This window comes from Somniosus microcephalus, chromosome 8 (genome assembly GCF_052327205.1).
Source record: "Somniosus microcephalus isolate GS21.2 chromosome 8, FLI_Smic_1.0, whole genome shotgun sequence".
NCBI classification, from domain to species: Eukaryota; Metazoa; Chordata; class Chondrichthyes; order Squaliformes; family Somniosidae; genus Somniosus; species Somniosus microcephalus.
The window spans coordinates 197,346,644-197,353,861 of NC_140994.1; the positions used below are offsets into that span (position 1 = coordinate 197,346,644).

The following is a 7,218-nucleotide window of genomic DNA, read 5'->3' on the forward strand; positions in this document are numbered from 1 at the left end:
TCTATAATAGAGTGCTGCAGGGCTGAACAGCTTGTAAGAAAGCAGTGGATGGGAGTCTTACTGTAGTAGCTCTGGTCAGGTCTTGCCAGGTTTATCTGCCAGGCTACTCTGCCCATCTGTGGGAAGCAACACCTCCTGGTCACCACCTACTCCACCAAGACCTCCAAGGCACTGTCTGAGAAACGGGACTCTGGCAGCAGCCATTTTGCTTGCAGCAACAGCTGTGGCATTCACCACTGATGAAGGGCGTTTCATTATTATGAGGTGCAGGTTGTCTTTAAATCACAGGAGCCCTACCGGATACATATTTTTCTTGCATTCTGATGTTAGTTGCATAGGTATTAGCAAACTTAGAAATCCATACAAATATTTTTACTTTACCCAAAGGTACTGTTTGTTGTTTTGAATATTGTAAACACAGTAGTGAGGAACATAAAATGTGGATCTCAAAGATCAGTCTGGAAGTAAAATGACTTTTTTTGATCAACTGGTGTCATATGCCAGTATTTTGTAATTGTTACTGTCAGTCCAACTTTGTGCAGAGTATATAGACAGACTTTTAAATGTACTGGTTACCACGAGAGAATTCTGCACAACTATTTTAAATAGACAATTCAGCTCCTAATTTTTCTGAACATTTTAATGATTTATCAAATTATTATTGCAGGTTACAATCTCTGTGCATATATTTGAATCCAACAATTGGGGAGGGGGAGAAATGTGTTCATTCCAGAGGCTTGAGCACAAAAATCTAGGCTGACACTCCAGTGCAATGCTGAGGGAGTGCTGCACTGTCGGGGGTGTAGAAGTGCATCAGCATAGATATATATATCCACACATATTAGTATAAAATAAGCACACATACTCTGTTATATTAAAATGGAGTCTGGAACGTTCAGCAGGCCAAAATGGCTTCACACAGTACAAAATAAGGGGAAACAGGCAGGCCCATATTAGGAAGCGGTTTAAGGAAGAGGATGTGACTCCTTTGTAGCTTGCAGGCTAGACAGTTCCATAAACAAGATAAGCTTAGCAGAACAAATTAATGATAACCGAAGGACATGTACTGTAAACATTCGTATGAATGTCCAGAACCAAAGTGAGAGACAAACCGTCTCCATTGTATAAAATTAATTAACTTTATCTAAAGGTATTCCTGCATCATGACTTTTGATTATCTATTGGCTAACCTTATCTTAAGACACCGAGGCTCTGCTGACCCTTTAGTCATCTTCTTGTTGACCTTAAACATTCCTTACTCATCTCTTTCTTAATGTTATTAATTGTGTCTCAATACCATACCATGTGATAAAAGGTTTTGATCTTTGTGTATAAAAAGAGGTGTTTTTGTCCATGTATTCGGAGAAGTCACGATAGCCTTTGCCTACGTGAAGCTCCCCTTGCTAGCAAGTAATTAAATAAAGTCTGCCTTTGACGATCACTTTGTTTCACAGAGTCTTATTGAACAGTCGAAACTTCGACAGTTTCTTGGAGGTTCCACCGAGATCGCTTGCTGCCTTTCGGTAAGTCACGGACAAGGACACCATACTTTGCTAACGACAAATCCTGAATGGCCATAAGTGAGGTTTTCTCACAGAAAAGGATTTCTCTTTAGATACATAGTTGGTGTAGTCTGTTACTTCCGACGGGAGCACTGCGATCTGTTAAGACTCATGTGTGTTTGGAACTTGAGTTAACTTGTGTAACCTTTTGCTTCTTTTATCTTGACATTAAAAGGAAGAGGATACTGCCGGTTCAGGTTTCAAAACTGTCGGACAAAGGGAGACAGCAGAAAGGTCGCGACCAGGTTGAGTTCCGGAATATATGTGAGTGTACTGTGAAGGGATTAGCCTGAAGGATAGACACAGAAAGAAAGAAATAAGGGTACCAGAGGGCCTGTGAAGAGACTAGCTCGAAGGATAGGCAGAGAGTGCACAGTGACGTAAATCTGTGAAGGGACTACCTAGTAATCCCGAAGGATAGATTGGTAGTTAGAATAAGGATAAGCATAGCATAAGGATTCAGGAATAGAACACAACTGTTTTGTAAGATAATGCTTATATGTTATATGCATATGTAAAATTGTAAAGATTAAAAAAAAACTGTTAGTGACTGAGTTGATCGACTAGGACAAGGAAGTGCCTGCCTCAAACGCGCAGCCTTAGACCGGTTGTTAAGAGGGGAAATCCCCCACGCGAAGGTCAGGACCCTGAAGTGGGCGGAGAGGCATAAAGGCACTTAGGATCGTGATACTCAGTCATTAGTTGTCAAAAGCTTGTAAAATAAGGCCTCGATCTGTAGAGCGTACCACGCAGATCGAGAAAACTGTCGGATTGTAATTTAGCTTTTGTAGAAAGCCTGCATAACTGTACCTACGTTATTTCATGTCTGAGTTCTTTTGTGTATCTGTTTGGACCTTCAAGTTATTCCTTAGTATTTTTCTTGATTGTTATTATTGTATGTTATTGTTCATCGCTCTCAGCACTTTGGTCATCCTGTAGGGATCGTAAGAGGGTTGAGGGTAAAACTTGCGACCCAGAACAAGTGCAGCTAGTGGAAATTGAGAACTAACTAGGATGGGAGCTGCACAAAGCAAGGTCCCCGAAAGGGGAACCCCAGCTTTCCATATTTTTCAAAATTGTGGCCGATCATCCACAAATGATTTACCTAAATGGTCTAATTGGATCAAGAATGACAAATACCCATTCCCTATAGACGGAACCTTTAATTTAGACAGAATAACATGTCTAGAGAATTGCCTCGTAACTAGAGACCCGCAGAGAAAAGGAAAAAAAAAAGGAAGTAAATTGGTCAGCCTTCTCAGATTGGAAAAAGGAAGCAGAGAGGCGACGCGAACGAAGTATAGAAGTTAGTAAACATAATAAAAAGAGGGATGAGATTAATCAGGAACAGAATAAACAACAAAAAGTTAAACAAATCAGGGTTGGCAGGGTCCACAAAATTTATCCGGAAACAGAAATACCCAAGCCCAGGGTTACACTCGTCCACAGACTAATTGGACAACTAGCAATCCCTGGGGAAATCAAAGTGGCCCAAACGAAGAGTTTGGACAAAATCCAAATTGTTCAGCATGACGTTACTTAGAGCCCACCCCAGACATTGCCCAGGAACAACAGGCTGTGGTACAATTGCCTGCAGTATCATTAAATTCTAAAGAAGAGCCATTTATAAATTTAAATATGAATGGAACACAAGTTCCATTTTTTGGTAGACACTGGAGCAACTAATTCGGTCTTGACTAAACAATATGCAGTAGGAGCACCTTGTATCAATCAGAGTGTCAAGTGTGTAGGACTTTCAGGAACAACCCAGACTATGGTATGGCCCACTCCATTGGATGTACAGATGAAAGACTTTCATGAACAGCATGCATTCTTATTATCTGAAGACGTTCCTATCAACTTATTAGGAAGAGATTTGTTGTGTAAAATGAAAGCAGTGATATCATGTATGGAAAAAGGACTGAAGGTATATGTTCCAACTGACAGATGTGGGATGTACCCATTGCAGGTCCACAATTCTCCTATTTTGTATTGTTGAACTAATCATGATGACAACCTCAGTAAACAATTACTGATGGCTGTGGGAGCATTGCAGTATGCCACAAGATCAGTATCAGAATACCAGAAGCAGTTTAATTTGGGACATTGGCATGATAAATTGCATTGTATAGCCTATTATGACAAAACGGGAGAAGATCTAGAAGTGGCAATTAATTACAAGCCCTTTCTGCATCAGAAATATTCACTTAAAATCCGAAGAATTTTAATTGGGCAAGAAGGAATAGCGTCACCAATCTTGTTGACCCAAACAGCATGGGAATTATTCAGGGTAAAAGACTCTAAGCCACACTGTACACTAGCAGTGGCGCATGAATTCAAACCTTCTGATCTAGGACAGATGGTCCTACGCCTATCAAAAGCTGCAGTTCAACAGGAGTGGAGAATAAGTCAGGGTTGGTTCAAGACCTAAGAGCAGTTAACAAGTCTGTTCTCCCTGCCTATCCAGTGGTCCCAAACCCAGCCACCATCCTGACCAGTATACCTCCTAATTCAAGGTATTATATGGTCATTGATCTCTGCTCAGCCTTCTTCAGCATTCCTATTCACCAAGATTCCCAGTTCCTGTTTGCCTTCACGTTCAAAGGAACCCAATACACATGGACCAGGCTGCCACAAGGCTATACAGAAAGCTCAACTCTCTTTTCGCAGTGCCTCAAACATGATTTACAGAACATTGTCTTAACCGATGGGTTAACCCTCATACAGTAAGTAGACGACCTGCTAATTGCATCACCTACCCAAGAGGCATTGTGAATCAGTGACTCAGCTTATCACTAAGCCTCGTATAGACATTGTAGAAACTCCTCTGGACAATAGCGATTTTATATTTTATGTGGATGGATCAGCCCTCAGAGACGAAAAGGGCTCGCCAAAAAGTGCATATGCCATTTCCGATGATCATTCAATTATCCAAGTATGCTGACTACCATCTTTCTTTTCAGCACAACAAGCAGAACTGTTTGCCGTTACAAGAGCATGTATTTTAGCTACAGGAAAATCAGTGAATATTTATATTGACTCTCGGTATGCATTTGGAGTCACTCATAATTATGGTCAAATTTGAAAACTTAGAGGATTCCTGACTTCATCAGGATCCACAGTTAAAAATGCTGAACAAATTGATAACCTTTTAAAGGCTCTCCAGTGTCCTACAAAAATTGCTGTTATTAAATGCAAAGCATATACAGGCAATCAAGACCAGGCTTCTTTGGGCAATGATAGGGCGGATCGAGCAGCTAAGGCTGCTGCTCTTTCTGATACAGGGTCACAAGTGTCTGCATATGTTCTTAGAAATAAAGATCCAGACAATCCCCCACCCACAATTGATGACGTTTTGGCCTATCAATTACAGGCCAGTCCGGACAAAGTGTTAGCTTGGGTGAATGATTCTTGTTTTAAAACACCTGAAGGAGTATGGGTCTACCATGACGGCCGCATGGTGGCTTCCAAGTCAATACTCCCATGGATTGCCTGATGTGTCCACATGTTCACATGCAGGCAAAGGGGGGATGGCAGACTATATCACACAAACTTGGTATTCACCAGGCAGTGACAATTACAAAACAAATTAGTGAACAATGCATTACCTGCCAAACAGTGAACCCAGGTAAAACGGAAAAGATACAGGCTGCCTCCCACCCAAATCCAACAGGACCCTTTGTACATTTACAGATGGATTTTATTGAATTACCGGTATGTTTAGGATTTAAGTATGTATTAGTTATTGTAGATGTGTTTTCACGATGGATTGAAGCCTTTCCATGTAAAAAAAAAAATGATGCAGTTACTGTTGCAAAATGTTTGTTAAAAGAAATTGTACCACGATTTGGTATACCTGCACAACTTTCAAGTGACAATGGACTTCTACTGCAGCTATCATCCACAGTCAGCGGGACTGGTAGAAAAATATAATGGTATGCTGAAGAATAAACTTTCTAAACTTTGCAATGAAACTGGACTTAAATGGGTCGAACTATTACCCATAGCATTGATGATAATGCGAGCAGCAACTAACAGGACAACCAGACTATCGCCACAAGAGATTGTTATGGGACGACCCCTAAGACTGCCATTTTCAGCGTCACTTACGGTTAAGCAAATGGACATCCATAAAATGGATGAGAACATGTTAAACTATTGTATTGCATTAACTAGATGTATTTCCAGCTTTCACCAGCAGGTAAAAGAGGCGCAAACGGAACCAGCGGAAGGAAGGTGCCATAACTTGGAACCAGGAGATAACGTATACGTAAAGGTCTTCAAAAGAAAGAACGGACTACAGCCACGCTTTGAAGGGCCATACCAAGTACTCCTGACAACAAACACAGCTGTTAAAATCAAGGAAAGACCAACCTGGATACACGCATCCCATTGCAAGAAGGCACCAGACGGGGACATTTTTTAAAAAAAAGGGACTTGAAACGATGAAATTATTGTTTACGCTGTATGTAATCATCGAGATGGTATGCGTAAGCTGTCAGAGAGATAACGAAGAACCCCGAAAGAAACGAGGACCGACAAAAGGGACTGAAAGAATTAATGTGGGCTATATTGTCCTAGGAAGGACAAAATGGGGGCATGTAGAAGTGCATCAGCATAGATATATATATCCACACATATTAGTATAAAATAAGCACACATACTCTGTTATATTAAAATGGAGTCTGGAACGTTCAGCAGGCCAAAATGGCTTCACACAGTACAAAATAAGGGGAAACAGGCAGGCCCATATTAGGAAGCGGTTTAAGGAAGAGGATGTGACTCCTTTGTAGCTTGCAGGCTAGACAGTTCCATAAACAAGATAAGCTTAGCAGAACAAATTAATGATAACCGAAGGACATGTACTGTAAACATTCGTATGAATGTCCAGAACCAAAGTGAGAGACAAACCGTCTCCATTGTATAAAATTAATTAACTTTATCTAAAGGTATTCCTGCATCATGACTTTTGATTATCTATTGGCTAACCTTATCTTAAGACACCGAGGCTCTGCTGACCCTTTAGTCATCTTCTTGTTGACCTTAAACATTCCTTACTCATCTCTTTCTTAATGTTATTAATTGTGTCTCAATACCATACCATGTGATAAAAGGTTTTGATCTTTGTGTATAAAAAGAGGTGTTTTTGTCCATGTATTCGGAGAAGTCACGATAGCCTTTGCCTACGTGAAGCTCCCCTTGCTAGCAAGTAATTAAATAAAGTCTGCCTTTGACGATCACTTTGTTTCACAGAGTCTTATTGAACAGTCGAAACTTCGACAGGGGTGCCGTCTTTCGGATGAGATGTTCAACCGAGGCCCCGTCTGCTCTCTCAGGTGGACGTAAAAGATCCCATGGCACTTTTTTGAAGTAGAGCAGGGTAGTTATCCCTGCTGTCCTGGCCAATATTTATCCCTCAATCAACATAACAAAAACAGATTGTCTGGTCATTATCACATTGCTGTTTGTGGAAGCTTCCTGTGCGCAAATTGGCTGATGCATTTCCAACAACAGTGACTGCACTTCAAAAGTACTTCATTAGCTGTAAAGTTCTTTGGGACGTCCAGTGGTCGTGAAATGCGCTATATAAATGCAAGTCATCTTTTAACATATAAGAAATCCAAAATTTCAAGTATCTAGTGCTCAAACAATTTAT

At 40.7% G+C, this 7,218-nt stretch overlaps 1 long non-coding RNA gene across 1 annotated transcript; it reads left to right on the forward strand.

Annotated features, from left to right (window-relative positions):
* Window positions 1-728: 728 nt before the first annotated feature.
* LOC147114019 (uncharacterized) lies at window positions 729-6,802 on the forward strand. The gene is made up of 2 exons (XR_015079335.1): window positions 729-1,826; window positions 5,751-6,802. It is a non-coding gene; the product is annotated as an uncharacterized LOC147114019 (long non-coding RNA).
* The last annotated feature ends 416 nt before the right edge of the window (window positions 6,803-7,218 follow it).